The following is a 17,805-nucleotide window of genomic DNA, read 5'->3' as shown; positions in this document are numbered from 1 at the left end:
TTCTATTCAGTTCATTCCTTTCAGCATCTCATTTGTAGAGAGCACTTGCTAGTCATGCCTCGTGGTCCCACATTTTATGTATTTCCCTACTTTGTTTGTCCTATTTGCTTTGGGTTGTAGTCTCTGCTATATAACAGTGTGTCAGATTGTTAATACAATAAATTAATCATTAAACTAATACACTTGTCAGTAACTCATTTTATTTATCGTTACTAAGAGCTGTTGTAACTTCAAAGTTATACCAGTGACAAAAATACAAACATTCCCTTTAGGACTTTGGGTGTGGAAGGGCTGAGTACATTCTCCCCATCACCATCTTGGTTTCTGGGGAGAGTGGGCCCAGACTTAGCACAATTTCTACGGTCCCAAATCCAAATGTGGCATCTGGACTGGATGAATTCTTGTCTCTGCCTCAGGGCAGTACTGGAGGTCACTCCTTGCTCCTCAAGGCTTTGATGCTGGGCTGGCTGTAATATACTGTTTCTGCTAGATAGTGAAATGTCTAAATGCCTTTAAAACCCTGCTAAGGTTGACACTACAACAATGAGAAATACATTTTTTGGTCTGGAAGCCTTTTTTTAACTCCCCTCAAATGGCACTGTATAGTCAGCTGCCTATGTAATATATGTGTGACTAACCCCTGAGTAAGGCACACACTGAAAGACGAAAGAAGGGAGAAAAGAAGCATTTCTGTGTCAGACACTAGGCTAAGAGTTTTCCAAATATTATTTCATTTGATCGATCCTCATGCCAACCCTGCAAGATATCCTCAGTTTATCATCGAGGAAAGAGAGGCAAACAGGTTAAATGACTTGCCCAGATCATAGAGCTAGGAAGTGTTAAAGGCCATGTTTGACCTGTGGTCTTTGTAATTCAAGGCCCAGTATTCCATCCCCTGTGATTCCTAGCTGAATGCTCATTGGGAATGTGGCAGAGAGGATCTTATCCAAGTAGAGACTGGGAAGAGGAACCCTTCCCCGCTCTCAGAATCTCTATGGATATGTGATTTTTTGTATACCCAAAGTACTCAAATGAGCGGCACTTAAAAGAAACAGTTTCTTCGTATCATAACTATGGACATGTTCTTTAAGTAATCAAATCGGCATAATATGACTATACCATCTGATGATAGGTCATAAGGTAAGAATCTGTGATTTTTGTCAGTATGAGAAAGCAACCCAGATCACAGTCTATCTGTAGCTTAAGTTATGTCTTAGATCAGCAGCATGGGTAAGAACCAGGTTAAGATGTAATTAGGAAATATTTAACAAAATAAATAAAAATACGGTAAAACACAGATGTTAATGTGTGGTGTTCTAAATCATTGTGATGCCACAGGGATCCTTGTGTGCCATTTAGTGGCCACTATTTCCATTTGAATTTGATATCATCTTAGAGAGTTTCCAAAGGCTTAGAGGTTAGGGGATGTGTCCATTGTAACAGTGCTAGTAGGTGTCAGAGGGTGGATTAGAACTCACATCTTCCTGATTCCTACTCCAGAATTATATCCATTGTGTCATACTGCCTCTCCATCATAGAAAAATAATAATAATAAATGAAAAGACCTTAACATTTCCATAATATTCAATAGATTAGATAGGGTTTTCCATATATTTTATATTACTTGATGTTACTCCAGTGCAAGGTACCACGGTAACCTCTGTTTATTTCAGTAACAAAATTTGGTTGCTCTATTTAGGGGTCCTAGGTCCAGCCCTTAACTTTGTCTGCATTTGTGGGTCCCAGACTTCATAAATTTCTTTAATTTAATTTTTTTAAAATTTATGGACTAAAATAAGCATTTCCATAGCATGACTTCCTAGCTTTCATTGCAAGTCCCCCCCCAAAAACAAACAAACATACAAGCATGTTTTGTCTGCTGTCAGGATTGGAGCTAGGACAGTAACAGGATGAAGTAGCCAAGTAATTAATTCCAGGACTTGGCATTGAATGATCCTAGCCAGATCTTAGTAGGTATGAAGAGTTTAGGAATCAAGAAGCCAGACTTCCATGTCTAGGTGCCATAGGCTCAGGTGAAGGTGCCTTGGATTCCAGAATTAAAAAGCAAACAGTGTAGACAAGGTGAGGTGAAAAGGAAATGAAGCCCTTAGTGGAAAGTTCAGGTGGAAAGCTTTAGGGGACCAGCAGGCAGAGGGAACCAAACAATTAATGGAGGGCCAAAGTGAGAGATGATGCCTGAGTCTAAAGTATCTGTCAACAAGTCTCAGGAACACAAGCTGTTGTGTGGAGAACATAAGGGAAGGAACCCATGTATAGAACGACTAGACTGCAAGAGTGAGCATGGAGAGGAAGACACAGGAGACAGGAAGAAAAGACAGCCAGGGACTCCGTGAGTCATAGGAGGATAATTCCCTGTCTCTTAGTGCAGCTTAAGGTTCTTTGGCTGCTTTATCCTATAATTCTTGTTAAGCTTGAAGTCCACTCAAGGCCTTAGATCTTCAGACAGAATGCTGTGCAGCCATGCTTCCCACTTCTGCCACTTTTGTGAAGTTGATTTTGTTTAACCCAAGTGTAAAGCTTTTTGCTTTTCCCTGCTAAGTTCATCTTACTTGATTTGTCCCACTCTTCTGGTCTGCATGTTCTTTGAATATTGTCTCTGCCATACAGGGTGTTAACTATTGTTCACAGCTGTTGGGTCACCCAAGGTTTCGAGAAAAATGTTAAATAACATAGGGCAAAGCACAGATCTCTGGGGAACTCTGCTTGAGACTTGCTGCTAAGTTTACATTGGGCTGTTAGTGACTGGAGTCAAACAATTAATTCGTTCTGAATCCCTATAATTATACTATTGTACTATAGCCTGAAATCTATCATATACATATATGAGTGCATACATGTTTATATGTGTGTACATGCATACATATGTGTATATAAACGTGAGGTAAAATAATAATAAAGCAATTTTTAAAAAACAGGTTATGCCAAACTAACCACAGACACTTATGTGTGAGAGTATGTGTTTTCATCTTCCCTTACTCCCAGGGCCTTCCCTCATAATAAAGAATAAAGAAGGAAATGAGAGAGAAAGTAATACAGTAAAGCTTACTAATAAACCAACTGAATGCTGACAGTATATGCAATGTTCCATACCCATAGTACCCCACTTCTGCAAAGAATGAAGTCAATGGCATTTTTCCTCCTTTTCTTCAGAGACAAATGCTTATTATGTCTATAATTCCACAACATTCTGCTTTTTTTCTGGTATTTTTTTCTTTTGTGAAAATAACAAAATTGGTGTTACCTGTGATTTTTTGTATTGATTTCTACTGTACTGATTCTCAATTGTAAATTATTTCATGCCATGTTAATTTTATAATTGGGTCTATATCTACCTGGCTTGAGTTAAGCTCACAAATCCAGCTGAGCTAGCTTAAAGTTAGTTTTAGAAGAAAGGTTGTTCTCTCTCATGCTAGTAGCCCCTAAGATACTTCATGGATTTCTATTTGTTTAGCCCCACAAAATTACAGTCCCCAAAAGATATGTCTGTCCTTTCCTGTTTTGTGCAGTTAAGGGAGTTTTTCTCTCTTCCAAGGAGATGGCAATTTTTTTATCTGTGATCTGCTAGCAAAGACTACGAAATATAGATGGGTGCCATATAAGAATGTACATTCCTTAATAATTAGAGATGGGCATGATCAGCCTTACCTGAATGCCAGCCCACCTTTCTTAGTATCACCAGTTCTAAAGTTCCAATGCTACAACCTCTCACCATATGGTAATGAAGAGCGTCTCCTCCTTTTCTGGGGGCGCTGGCCTTGCTGAGGTTGCTGGTGGACTACTTTAACAGCCATGTGCATCACTGTTAATAAACTGATCTAGCTTGAAATCTATACCTCAGTCTACCTTCATTACATGTACTTGTGACATTTTCCTTTTGTATTATTGTAAATATCGTTTGCCTGGTTCTGTTTAACTCGCTTTTGACCCCTTTATATCTTTTGCTACGCTTTCTTATGTTTTTACTATTCATTGTTTCCTACAGTTCACTAATCTTAGGATCATAGATTTAGAGCTGGAAGGGACCTTAGAGGTCATTGAATCGACTCCCTTCATTTTACAAATGAGGAAACAGATATCCATAGAGATGTAGTCATTTGGTCAGGGTCATATACTAAGTGGAATTTCAATCTCTGTCTGTGCATTCAGCACTCTATGCACTGCAGTGTGTACCTTTCTAAGGTCCCACTACATTTATGAACTGCAGTTTACTAACTTCCCAAGTAATTTATTTCTATTTGCAGAAGCAAAAAAAAAAAAAAAATTCTCTTTTGGTGTATAAGGGACCTGTCTTTCTATCGTTGACCTCTTTGGATAATATCCCCAGCTGGCATTTCTGGATCAAAGATTGTGTACATTTTAGTCACTTGTTAACATAATTCCCAATTGCTTTCTGAGACAGAAATGACTCTATTTGAGTATTACCTGGTGTTCACAAAATTCTGGTGGGTTCTTTATCATTCCTGTCTCCTTTTTTATGTTCATTAATCATCCCTGTAGAAATGTGTTCTAGAATTTTTCCAACAATGAAAGTCAAAGTCATGGGCCCATAAATTTTAGGCTTTATTCTTATCTACTTATTCTTCAAGATAGGAAGGAAGGAAAGGAAAAGGAAGGGAAGAAGGAAGGAAGGAAAAAAATGGATATAACATTTATTCTTCTCCAAACCAGTGCTTTCCTGTTTTCCATTCTTTTTCAAAGGTGGTTGATAGTGCCCATCTACTTCCTGACCCAATGTTTTGTCAGATATTCCCCTATCATGGTGCTTTCCTCTTCAATTGATTTTTACCAAATACTCTCCACCTTTTTAACCCCTCTCCCTCATTCCTGAATGTGTCCCCATATGAAGGTATATTCTCAATCTCTAATGTTATTTTCCCCTCCTCTTTATCCCATTTCTTTCCAAAAAATTAATTGTATTTATTCTGAGCCATGTAGCAGTCAGCAGGTTCATTCCACCAAGTATCAGTGATACTAATGTAGCCACATTTTCCTTTTTGTATGAGGATCTCTAGTTCATCTTGTTTTTAACCATCCTTTGTACACTTAGCTTGTAGATTTAAAACTGAAAGGGACCTCATCCTTAGAAGGCCGTTGGTTTTATTGTTGAATCCTGTCTCAGATTTTGCCTCCTATACCTCTCTGGCTGTTTTCTCCTGCTATTGTTTTTCCTACATTGGAGATACTCTCTTTGTTGTCTAGTTTGTGGATGTCCCAAAGCAGTTTCCTCTCCTCCTGTTCCTTTTAAAGCTTTAAAATTTTAAAGGACTTAAAGTTTATTTTTATTAAATTTGTAAGACTATAGTGGATGCATCCTTACCAACCCTTCATAGGTATACTCCATCCCTGGGCAGGACCTTGCCTTTTTTTTTTTAAGTGATGATTTTGCAAATCCAAATCCTATTCTCAGACCTCATCTTAACCACTTGTTAATCTTCCCTCAGTCATGTGAGATTCAAATGCATATCTCCAGGTGATACTGCTATCTATATGCATTAGAGCAACTTAGCATTTGAATATCCTGATGTCTTCAATGAAAAGAACCCTTCATATATTCCAATTCCAGTGGTGGAATTAAGACCACTATGGAGCAAACTGAGTCTATTAATGAGAATACACAGGTACACCTAAGAGCAGGAGTGAGCTGCCATTAAGACTCTTTCAATCAAGAATGCTATTCTGTTTTGAGAAAAGGAGACAACACTTTTCTGTTGGGGAAAAAAAAACCATTAAACCAATAGATCATCAACATTTGTTTTGGCGAAAATATTTTTAATTTTGGGTTAAATATGCCCAACCTTCAAGGTTTTTCTAATTTCCTCCCAAATTGCTATTATATAGTTCATGCGGTTTTCCCTTAAAAGCATTATAACTACAAACCTGGTGGAATTGCATATACTACTTCCCACTTCATAGTTAATATGCACACATACACACGTATACATACACACATGTGTATGTGTGTATATAGCTACATATATTCTTTTTTCTTCATAGTATTTTTTCCAGTTTTCAACATTCACTTTTATAAGATTTTATAGGATTTTGAATTCCATTTTTTTCTCCCTCCCTCCCCCAAGACAGTATGCAGTCTGATATAGGCTGTACGTGTACAGTCACTTTAAACATATTTCCCCATTAGTCGTATTGTGAAAGAAGAATCAGATCGCAAGGAGAAAAGCACGAGAAAGAAAAAGAGAAAATAGTGTGTGCATTCAGACTCCATAGTTCTTTTTCTGGATGTGGATACCATATTCCATCCTGAGTCTTTTAGAATTGTCTTAGATCATTGTATTGCTAAGAAGAGCTAAGTCTATCAGAGTTACTCATTGCGCAGAATTGCTATTACTGTGTATGATGTTCTCCTGGTTCTGCCCACTTTCACTCAGCATCAGTTCATGTAAGTCTTTCCAGGCTTTTCTGAAATCTACCTGCTCATCATTTCTTATAGAACCCTAGTAGTCCATTACTACAGCTTGTTTAGCCTTTTCCCATTTGAGGGGCATCCCTTCAATTTCTAGTTCTTGGCCATCACAAAAGGAACTGCTGTAAATATATTTGTACATATGGGTCCTTTTCCCCTTCTTTATGATCTCTTTGGGATACAGACCTAGTGGTATTGCGGGATCAAAGGGTATGCACAGTTTTATAGCCCTTTGGGCATAGTTCCAAATTGCTCTCCAGGATGGTTGGATCAGTTCACAACTCTACCATATCTGTAGTCTTCTTGAAAATATCCTAGAAAGGGATCCTTCTCTATTTCTTCTCTTTCTGGATGCATTCCTTCTGTGGTATTTCATATAAAATGCCTTCTTTCTTCCTCTAGGGGCAGGTCCAGTATTAAGCTTAAATGATCCAAACATGGTTAGGTACTTTTGATGCACTTAACTACCCATTATTTCATTTAATATCCTCTCAAGAGTGATTTGAGAAGAAGAAAAAAAGATTTCTTCATGAGCATGGCAGTAAGAGAAGAGTAAGCCTTAAGCTGTAGCAAGCAAAGTATTCTTTAGAGTACCTTTTTAAAAAAAATTCCATGCATTCTATTCCTTCTGTGCATAAAGGGGAAGTTCAAGTTAGCTGCCTGTACAGCTTGAAACTTTAATTATACAGTACTTATATTAAATTCCCTTTATGACCCTAGAGCTTGAAAAATTTACAACTGAATTAGTTGTCAGTGCCAAAAGGTGGAGGCCAACTTTCAGATAGTGGCATAGGGAGCAAAGGAATCCCCAAATGATGTAGCTCTGATTCCACTTACCTTGTCCCTTTCTTCCCCATCCTTCAGGAGGCTATTCAGTGGCCTCCAACTCATAGCAGCCCACTCCAATAGACTGGGAATGGGATGTCAGTGACTCCATCAAGACAGGATCCCTGGCCAGGGCAGCCAAGCCAGGGAGGGCAAAAGAAGGTCCTGAAGGCTGCAAAGAAAAGGAAGCCCCATAATCCCAGGCACAGTCAAAGCTGGCAGTGAAAGCTTCTCCCCAGCATTGGGGGCTTCCTTTCTCTGGATCCACTGTCATCCTCTTCTGAATGAGTCATTTTCAACATCCTAGAAGGCAGGGACTCTATGTCTCCAGGCCAAGACAGGATTAGGGTGGGGCTGTAGGAACTTGGGACTTCTCTGTCAGGGGAAAGGAGTGAGAAAGCAAAGCAGAAACCTATTAAACCTATTATCTCAGGGACATGAGATGTAGTGGAAAGAGCACCTAATTTGGAGCCAGAACAAGCAAGGTTTGAGTTTTGACTTTCTTCACGGGCTTGTATGCATTGGCAAACAACCAATCTGAATCTCAGTTTCCTCTTCTGCTGGAGGCAGCTAGGTAGTGAAATGGGGAGAATATTGGACTACCTGGACTGGAATCCCATCCCAGCTACTATCTGTGTGACCCTGGGCAAGTCCCTTAGCTTCTCTCAACCTCAGTTCCCCTGCAGTAAAATGGGGCAAGCAGTAGCATTTGGAGTCTAATCGTAAGGATCAGATGAGGTAGCATATGTAAACCTTAAATGCTATATAGATGCTAACCTTTCCTAATCCCCCTTAATGCTAGTACCTTCCCTCTGTTAATTATCTCCAATTTGTCCTTTGGATATTATCTTCTTTGTATAGGATTGTTTGCATTTTGTCTTCCCTCTTTAACTGCGACGGTTTAGAAAAATGTTTTTCCCCAGTTAACAACAATTTTTAACATTCATTTAAAAACATGAGTTCCAAATTTCTCTCTCTCTCTCTCACTCTCTCTCTCCCTCCCTCCCTCCCTCTCTCTCTCTCTCTCTCTCTCTCTCTCCCCTCTCCTCTTCCTGAGACAGTAAGCAATTTGATATAGGTTATACATCTTCAGGCATTTAAAACACATTGGCACATTATAGACTGTGAGCTTGTTGAGAACTGGAATTGTCTTTTGCTTTTTTGAGGTGGTTGTTTTTGTATCCCCAGGGCATTGGCACCATCCCTGACACTTAGTAGGTACTTGATAAATGCTTATTGACTATCATTATTGGCAAAACATGGATGAATAAGTATACTTTGATTATCTCTCTGCTGTGAAGAAAGTGGTTAGTAAACTTTAAAGTATGATATAAATGTGTTATCATCAGGTGAGCTAAGCCCAGGACAAGGTTTGCAGGCAGAATACTCCCCAAAGTATCTTGCCCTAGACGGGTCTGAAACTGTTGGGTTCATGATTCACCTAAATGAGAAGTCAGTCATGAAATGAAGATAATGTGAGAAGATACTGGGGCTGAGTCCCTGAGGACCAAGCCTTCAGTAGCTGCTCTTTCATAACTAGTGTTGTGGTATTGGGAAAATTGCTTACCCTCACTGCGTTTCTGTTTCTTGATGTGTCAAATAGAGATCATGATGCCTTCCTTCTCTATGCACAACCGAAGAGTTGTTGGAATCTAGTTTTTTAAAACATCTATTGTATATTAAATATGAAGGATGGTGGGGCTACAAAATAATCTGGTACATATTCATTGCCTTTTACCTACCATCTAGTTGGAGACAGAAGAAACTAAATAAGGTGGCATGGGATTAAAGTTTTTCAGTCAGTGATACAGATAGAAGAGTGACATAAAGATTTAAGAGAAGAGAAGAAGTATGAGGTGAAGTGGTCAAAGAAGTGTTTGTGGAGGAAGGACCCACATTTTGTCATGGGTATTGAAGTAGGTTGAAAGTTGCTCTTGAAGAGAAGTGAGAGTGATGCAAGAAAATAATGAAAAACAAGTCAACAACTTGCTGAAGGAGACCTAAAAAATACTGAAGAAAATAACACCTTAAAAATAAACTAACCCAAATGTCAAAAGAGCTCCAAAAACCAGTGGGGAGAAGAATGCCTTAAAAGGCAAAATTAGCCAAATCAAAAAGGAGGTCCAAAAGACCACTGAAGAAAATACCACCTTAAAAATTAGAATGGAGGAAGTAGAAGCTAGTGACTTTATGAGAAATTATAAAACAGAGCCAAAGGAATTAAAAAATGGAAAACAATGTGGAATATCTCATTGGAAAAACCACTGACCTGGAGAAAAGATCTAGGGGAGAGAATTTAAAAATTATTGGACTACCTGAAAACCATGATTAAAAAAAGAGCCTAGATATCATCTTTCAAAAAATTATAAAGGAAAACTGCCCTGATATTCTAGAACCAGAAGGTAAAATAGAAATTGAAAGAGTCCACCAATCATCTCTTGAAAAAGATCCCTAAAAGAAAACTCCTAGGAATATTGTCACCAAATTCCATAGTTTCCAGGTCAAGGAGAAAATGTTGCAGAAAGAAACAATTTGAGTATTGTGGAAACACAATCAAGATAATACAAGATCTAGCAGCTTCTACACTAAGGGATCAAAGGGCATGGAATATGGTATTCTGGAAGTCAAAGGGGCTAGGATTAAAACCAAGAATCATCTACCCAGCAAAACTGAGTATAATGCTCCAAGGCAAAATATAGACTTTCAATAAAATAGAGGACTTTCAAGTTTTCTCAATGAAAAGACCAGAGCTGAATAGAAAATTTGACTTTCAAACACAAGAATCAAGAGGAGCAGGAAAGGTAAACAGGAAAGAGAAATCATAAGGGACTTACTAAAGTTGAACTGTTATGTTGACATTCCTACATGGAAAGATGATATTTATAACTCACGAGACCATTCTCAGGATTAGGGTAGTTGAAGGGAATATTGAAGGGAATATACATGTGTGTGTATATATATATATATATATATATATATATATATATATATATATATATATATATATATATATATATATATATATATATATATATATATGTATATATATATGTGTGTGTGTGCGTGTATATGTATGTATGTATCTATATCTATATACATATACACACGCACATACATACATATATACATACACACATATATACGTATACATATATACATATTTATATACATATATATATATATATATATATATATATATATATATATATATATATATATATATATATATAGACAGAGGGCACGAGGTGAGTTGAATATGAAGGGACGATATCCTAAAAAAATAAAATAAGGGGTGAGACAGGAATATATTGGGAGAAAGAGAAAGGGAGAGATATAATGGGGTAAATTGTCTCACATAAAAGTGGCAAAAAAAGCAGTTATAATGGAAGGACAGAGGGGGGAGGTGAAAGGGAATGAGTGAATCTTACTGTCATCGAATTTGACTTAATGAGGGAATGACATACACACTCAACTGGGTGTCTTACCCTATAGGAAAGTAGGGGGGAAGGGGATAAGGGGGGATGATAGAAGGGAAGTCAGATTGGAGGAGGAGGTAATCAAAAGCAAACAATTTTGAAAAAGGACAAGGTCAAGGGAGAAAATTGAATAAAGAGGGCCAGGATAGGATGGAGGGAAATATAGTTAGCTTTTCACAACATGACTATTACAGAAGTGTTTTGCATAATGATACATGTGTGGCCTATGTTGAATTGCTTGCCTTCTCAAGGAGGGTAAGTGGAGAGGGAAGAAGGGAGAAAATTTTGAATTCATAGTTCCAAAAACAAATGCTCAAAAAAAGTTATTTTTCCATGCAACTGAGAAATAAGATATACAAGCAACAAGGTATAGAAATCTATCTTGCCCTATGAGAAAGTAAGGGGAAAGGGGATGGGGAGGTAGTGGGGTGACAGAAGGGAGGGCAGACTGAGGAAAGGGGCAATCAGAATATATGCCATCTTGGGTTGGGAGGAGGGTAGAAATGGGGAGAAAGTTTGTAACTCAAAATGTAGTGGAAATCAATGTTGAAAACTAAAAATAATAAATAATAAAAAAATTAAAAATAAAATTAAAAAAAGAATGTTGCTCTAGATAAGGAGTTCTTAACCTGGGATCCATTCACTCATTCCATTGTCTGTGACCCTGGGTGGGAAAACATCCCAATCTTACTTTCACTAATCTCTGACTAAAATTTAGCATTTCCTTTAATTATCAATTTAAGCAACAAATAATATTCTGAGAAGTAGTCTATAGGCTTTGTCACACTGCCAAACGAGTCCATGATGCACACACAAATAGATTAAGAATCTCTGCTCTAGACAGATGCAGTGTGCTATCATTATAGTGCATTCAGAAGTTAAATATTAGTAATTTTAATATTTTCACAATGTTGTCCTCTTTTACTATTTCTAAATAGAAGAGGACTGAATGTTAAGCGTTAACTATTTCTGAGATCCCTTTTAGAATTGGATCATGTTGTAGAAAGACTATAGAAGTACTTTGCCTTTTTAAATGTCATGTTTCTTTTCCTACAATGGATTAATCAAACACTTAACAAAATAATTTTACAAACTCCTGCCAAAAGAAATATACACCAGCTCTCTGGTAAGAGAACATATTTTAGTTTCATCCTAAGCCAAAGTTAATATTAAGCAATATGTTTTTACTTATACTCCCTAAGGAAGAATTTGATGTTATGACAATATAATTTCAATATTTTTTTGAAACACAAGATAATCAAATACATTGTTGATTGGTATACCAAACACTAAGTAGCATTTAAAATAAATTCTGATGGTCTTTTTACCAATATCTCTCCATCCACTAATAATTAGAAGTGAAGTTTCAGAATGGTAAACCTGTCACCTATAGGCATGGGTGGAGATTAGCATGGGACTAATTCACATTAATGGCTTCTTTGCCCCAGTAATTTGACCCACTTGGAAGACACTTTTTTATCTGTGTAGACATACAGATATATAAATGTTCACAAGAGAAGTTTCCCTTTGTTGAAACACAGCAAATGCATAGGAGCTCTCTGAAGGAACAGAACTCCTAGCCTGAGAACTTGAGGAAAGGAACACACTAGTTAGCAAATAGTAGGGTCAGGGTTCTTTAGCAACAGACAAGAACAGTGTCTAGAGTCATTTTTCTTAGAAACCTTTTCAGAGGTGCTACTGAATGGCCTCCTCCAAGGCTTTGAGCTACTTCCAGGGTCTTGATAATGACCACTCTACCCATCATTCCCGAAAGGTCTAGCTCTGCTAAACTGGTTGAAGCAGCCCAACAATGCTGTGTATTTGGGGCATCTTAGGGCAGTGGAAAAAGTATTTATTTTAGGGTTAGCATGCCTGGTTTCTAGTCCCATGTCTTCCATTAACTAGTTGAATAACCTCAGTGACCAATTTACTTTCTCACTCTGGGCCTGAATTTACTCATCTGTAAAATGAGTGTTATCTCCTCGTTCCCTTCTAGTTTAGAAATGCTATAGATCTATAGATTCGGTATTTACATTCATGAATCTAAGTAGTTATTTGTTCATGGATGAGTATTGTACCACAATAAATTTAGATAACATTCTGAAAAAAATATCCATTGCCTCATTGGCATTTTACTGTTTCCCTTGACTTCTTGCAGTTTGTCGAGTGCCTGAGGATTATCCGGCCAAGGCCCTATCATATTCTTTAAAGCCTCTCAGGGCCTGAGTCTCCTCCTCTATAAAATGATGGAGTTGGTAACTGATGGTCTCTGAGATGCCATCCACCTCTAGACTGGGTACCCTGTGATGAACTATGACAAGGTATGAAGGAAATCAAACTTTGGGCAAGTAAAGAAGTTGGATGTGCAACAAATGTGCGGGCCTAGGACTGGCTCCCTTGTAGATTATTGTTCTTCGCCACAGATAGAACAAAGAGAAGGGCTAATGGTAGCCTTCAACTTTCTGGGCAGGTAGATGTCATTAGATGGCATTTATTTTTTACTTTATCCTTACGGTTGTTTTATTATCCTCCTTTTCCTGTTTGAGAATTGAGATCAGTTTTGGAATTCATACAGAAGGTCTTGCACAATACCCTAAGACATAGTAAGACACATTGTAAGGGCAAGCAAAGTGGAACTTTTTACTGTTTTTTTTTTTCTTTTGGAGTGCTTCTCAACACTAAGGCAATCAAGTGCCATTGACTGAGTCTTGCCTTTGTTTATAGGAAGGCCCACACCCTTTTGCTAATTAGAGAAAAAGGCCACATATACCTAGAGGATAGCCATTGAACTGAAAATTGAGAATTGAGAACTCTCGGAAATGCAGGAGGAGAGGTTTTGCTTGGGAGCTCACTCACTGGAAGAGTGTCGTGTGATTTGACCAGATGAGACTCTGGGTAACCCACCACGGAGCCCCTGGCTTTGAAAAACTCAGATGTTGGTGCTTCTCTCTCTGGAAATGTCTTGGTCAGATGGCTAGAAGCCTGTCTGTTGATTTTTGTTATTTTGCTCGGTTTATATAATTTCTGTTTTTGTTCACTCTGAAGTTCAGGGTACTGACTTTTTCCCCTGAACTAAGTGAATGATATATGTATGCTTAATTCAAGTAAGATTGTTACCCCCTTAAAGTCACTTTCCTTAGAAAAGAGGATCAAAGAACATGTGCTAGTAGCCCTCCTGCGTGCTGGTGTTACTGGCCTTTCACAGCCACAGTAGTGGCAAGTAGCATCGTTGTTACACACACGCTTATCCTAGAGTGACTGACAATAGGTATATATTATGTCTGTCACACATGGTTTCCTCACGTCTCCATCTGGTCATGTACTTATGAATATGTACTATTAACTCCTCAAAGGAGGAGATCTTTCTGTTTCTCTGTCTGTCTGTCTGTCCCTCCCCCAGTCTCTCATTCTCTTCCTCCATTTCTTTCCCTCAAACACACTCTCTCTCTCTCTCCCTCTCCTCCCCACCCTCCCTCCCTCCTATGAATGTGGTGATTATGGTACTGTAGCAGCTTTTGCTGATGTCCCAGAACTTTTGTAAATATTGTAGGCAGATGGAAGCATGAGTGAGGAAGGCTAGAATTAGAACTCCACTCGTCATTGCGTGATTCAAATAACCTTAATGAACACCAATCTGTATTAACTGCTGCATATCATAGGAGATAGGAATCTAAATAGGATTGAGCCCTTTTGAGTTACAAGCCCTCAACTTACTTATTTGGTGAGATAAGTTGACCTCATCTTATAGGATTGCAAAATGATTATTAGCATCTCTATTTTTGGTTGCTCCATCTGTAAATCAGCACTTCTTTTTAGCTGAAACTGCCTGTAAATGACATATACTTGAAAGCTATATTTTAAAGAAAGTCTAAATAAAGGGTCCTTAACATTGAGTCTGTGAACTTGTTTACCTGTTTGTATTTTACTATTTTGATCATTATATTTCAATATAATTATTTATCTCTATATTAGGCCTAATATATAGAAATATAATTATATATCTGTATATTAGGGCTAATATACAGATATGCAGTAAATATAATAAAACAATTCCTTTGCAGTCTTGTGTATTTAACGGTCTGGCGCAAAAAGTTATATTAAGTCTAAATTAAGTCAATTTTAATGTTTTTTAAATTAATAAATGATGAGGGGGATGTACTTGAGGAATGCACAAGGATAATAAATTTCTGCAAAAGACTGCGTTTCTTGGAGCCAGAATGATGATAATGATGATGATTAATGACAGTACTACTGTGAAGTAGCTACTGCAGGTGTTATCAATCCCACTTTACAGGTGAGGAAGAAGGAAAGAAGAGAATAAATCTTCATCCAGTACCTAGTAGGCACCATGCTAGACACTTTACAAATATCTCATTTGATCCTCACAACAACCCCAGGAAGTAGATGCTTTTTTAATCTCTATTTTATAGCAAATGAAATTGAGGCACATAAAGGCTAAGTAGCGTGCCCAGAGTTACTTCACTAGTGGAGTACTTGAGGTTGAATTTCACCTTGGCCTCCCAGACTCCAGGCCCACTTTGCTGCATATACTCACCATCCTATCTGCCTCATTGCCTCAGAGGGACTGGCACCTAGACTATTACGTGCTTTGGCCATCGCTAGTAAGTGTTGAAATCACAATGTGAACTCAGGTCTTCCTGACTCCAGAGTCAGCCAGCTATACACATCGTACCATATTGCCTCTCATTAGACTGAGGGCATGATTCACAAAATCTCAGCTGCAAGAGAGACCCCAGAGGCCAAATAGTCTCATGTACAGATTCTTGAAAAGAATTCTCTATGGAATGTATTCTACAGCTTGTCCTCCAGCCTTCTTCAAGAGAGGGGAACTCACTCACAGGATATAGGGGAGTTTTCACTCTTGGACAGCTGAAATTGTTTGAGTTTTGCCTTACCCTGGTCTATAGCTCACTCTTTGTGGGCCCTCCAAAGGCAATCTTGCAATGCTTTGCATTCCTCACAGTGGTTGGCTCAATCCTGAACACAATGGATTGATCAACAAGTGTTTGTTGAATGAATCAGTGAAGTTCTGTGGAAGTAGTAAATTATGAATCAGAGGCTTAATTTTAAATTATAGCCCTTATATGGGGCTTTACATATAGGAGGCATAACAAATAATTTGTTAATTTGATATTAACACTTTTACTCTCAGAGAATCATAATGATAATAACTCACATTTATAGAGCAATTTTTTTGCAGATATCCTTATCTAGTGGCTCAGTGTGGCAAGGAGATTAACCCAGGTTCCAGTGATTACATCAATGGCGTACAAGCTTAGATTGGTCCTACTGTGATGGGAATACATCTAGTGCTGGCGCATGATAGACTCTTGTCCGAAGACCTGACTTCCTAAGTACAGAGAAGCCCATTACCATAAGGTTGATTGACTAGAAGGAGATTTTTTTTTCTTTTTTTCCTCAGCAACTCATGAAACTAATTTTGTCAGGCTCACATGCCTTTCTTTTAAAAAAAAAAATTTTTCCTGAAAGAAGAAGGAAAACTTCCATACATTATTGTGCACTTTCTCTTGAAATTCTTTAATTTATATTCAGGATGGTATCACAAGATTTCACATCAGGTTTGAGGATAGACTTTATGTTATGTTTGTGGGATTGTGGTTAACAGAGATAGGGGGATGAGCTGGAGGAGGGACTGATTGTGAGTGCAGTGGTTTTTTCCATCATGCTCATTCTTGAAATAAAGCTCAAAAAGGAAGAAGGGGTGCCCTCTAATGTTTCAATGCAGATGTGCTTTAAACAAAAAACAATAAAGCTCAGGATAAAAAAAAAAAGAAAACGATGTTTAAAATGGCAGAAAGTACCTTCAATATCATCCCCAGAAAATAAAATGAAATTCCCAAAGCTTCCTTGGCACCAGAAAAAAAAAAAAGAACAGGAAGGTTAATGATAGAAAAAGAGCTGTGAACTGCCATAGATGGAACATAGTGTTATAAAATTACTCCAAGTTAGTGTTGTAAACTAAAAATAAAAAATCTTAATTAAAATAATAATAATAAAATTACTCCAAGTTTAAAAGGGGAGAGAGAGAGAGCATGAGTGCTGAAATGGAAGAAAATTTAACTGGGCCATTAGTGGGACTGAGGAGCAGGTTCAGGGCTGAGATTAGAATTAACACAGACTTGCCTGCTGAGTTTAGAATGGGATGTTAGAGTTTAGGCCGTTGCCTGATTCGTTTGTCTTTATTATTCACCAGCATTCTCCTGGTAATAACATAGGTTGTACAGTGGAATAGATGCTACTCTGAAGAAAAAGGAAGGAAAGGGAGTAAGATTTATATAGCACCTACTGTATGCTAAATGATTTACAAATAATTTCTCATTTCATCCCCACAACAACCCTGGGAGGTAGGTGCTGATGTTATCTCCATTTTGCAGTGGAAAAAAATGAGGCAAACAGAAGTTAAGTGGCTTGCCCAAGGTCACACAGCTAGCAACTCCCCTCTCAAGGCCCCACCACGCCACCTAGCAGCCTTGCTTTACAATAGCATTTCATTTATTCTGCAACATTTACTCAGTGCCAGTAAGTAGAGGAGAGCTCACCGTCTACCTAGTATTTAGCATTGTTCTTATATCTCTATCTATCTATCTATCTATCTATCTATCTATCTATCTCTATCAGGTGGTTGAAGCTGTTTTCACCGCAGACCTCTCAACCTCTTTGACTTCATTACAGAACTAAAGAATCTCAGGTTTATGAGTAAAAACCTACCTGAAATAATAACTTTAGCAAAGTCGCAGGATATAAAATAAATCCACATAAATCGTTGGCATTTCTATATATTACTAACAAAGCCCAACAGCAAGAGATAGAGAAATTCCACTTAAAGTTACTGCCAAATCTATCTGCCTATCTGCCAAAACAAACCCAGGAACTATATGAGCACAATTACAAAACACTTTCCACACAAATAAAGTCAGATCTAAATAATTGGAAGAACATCAGTTGCTCATGGATAGGCCAAGCTAATATAACAAAAATTACAATTTTACCTAAATTAATTATTCAATGCCATAGCAATCA

Source organism: Trichosurus vulpecula, chromosome 3 (genome assembly GCF_011100635.1).
Source record: "Trichosurus vulpecula isolate mTriVul1 chromosome 3, mTriVul1.pri, whole genome shotgun sequence".
NCBI classification, from domain to species: Eukaryota; Metazoa; Chordata; class Mammalia; order Diprotodontia; family Phalangeridae; genus Trichosurus; species Trichosurus vulpecula.
This window is presented reverse-complemented; position numbering follows the sequence as displayed.